Genomic DNA, 1,113 nt, shown 5'->3' with positions numbered 1-1,113 from the left:
AGATGACTGCTGTGGTCCTTTGTCACACATGACATGACAATATCCAACAGATGAAGGAGCAACAGAAGCCCTTCCCCCGACACTCCCTGCCATCTCACATCACCAGGCAGTAGGAATAGGGGCCTATCTTCTAGATCTGGAGATGATCCCACACTCCCCTGAAATACGCTGGCCTTGAGGAAAAGGGTGATACTTGGGCAAAATCGGGGTACTCTGAGGAAGGCAAGAGAACAGATGTGTTTGGAAATTCACCATGTCTACTAAACATATGGAAAAAATGGAAAATGCAGCAAATACTTTCCTCTAAGTGAAAGAAGGGAAACATGAGACTGATAGTCTAAGAGGCATAGAGATGTTCATTTGTGTTTCCCCTTATCTAGCTCCATGGAAAGAAGTAAGAGTTAGATACAACAGAACGGAAGGAAAATTTACTGGGGGAAATTCCATCAGAAGCAGGAGAGAGAACATTATACATATCATCTCCTATGTCATTGATATTTAAGGCTACACAGGGAATTGCCACAGTATCCTATGACGAAAGCTATCCTAGCTTTCTCAATGCCGTCTGTGAAGCAGAATTACTCTAGGAGGTTTTTCAAAGTACACATCCACAGGTGAACCCTGCCCTGAGGATTCTGATTTGGTACCTTTAGAGTGGGCCCAGGAATCTGCATTTTTATTAAGACTCCCCAGGTAACTCTGAAGCACATGGATTGTTAAAGAGTACTATGTCACCCCTTAACAAATCTGATAAGTTAGAAGGCAGAGGAAGGTCCTGTTCTCCTTTCTGCTGTTCAGTACTATTTTGTCACTCTCAACATTCAAGCAACTTTGCAAGTTCTCAAATACTGGCATCAGTCCCATCTTCTCTCAGCTCTGAATTGCAGCCGAACAAATGTACCTTCTTTGGTAAAGTCCTTCAGGTATAGATCTTGAATTCTGACAACTGAAATCTAGCAGGTGGCCAAGGGGAAGCATGAACTCAGACTAAAAAGCAGATCCACAGTTGATAAGGTTTTAGATCGACTGTGGGATATAGACAAGACTGCCTTGGACATCAAGTAAAAGAGGGACCCGGCACACACACACACACACACACACACACACACACAC

Source organism: Pteropus alecto, unplaced genomic scaffold (genome assembly GCF_000325575.1).
Source record: "Pteropus alecto unplaced genomic scaffold, ASM32557v1 scaffold1701, whole genome shotgun sequence".
NCBI lineage: Eukaryota > Metazoa > Chordata > Mammalia > Chiroptera > Pteropodidae > Pteropus > Pteropus alecto.
This window is presented reverse-complemented; position numbering follows the sequence as displayed.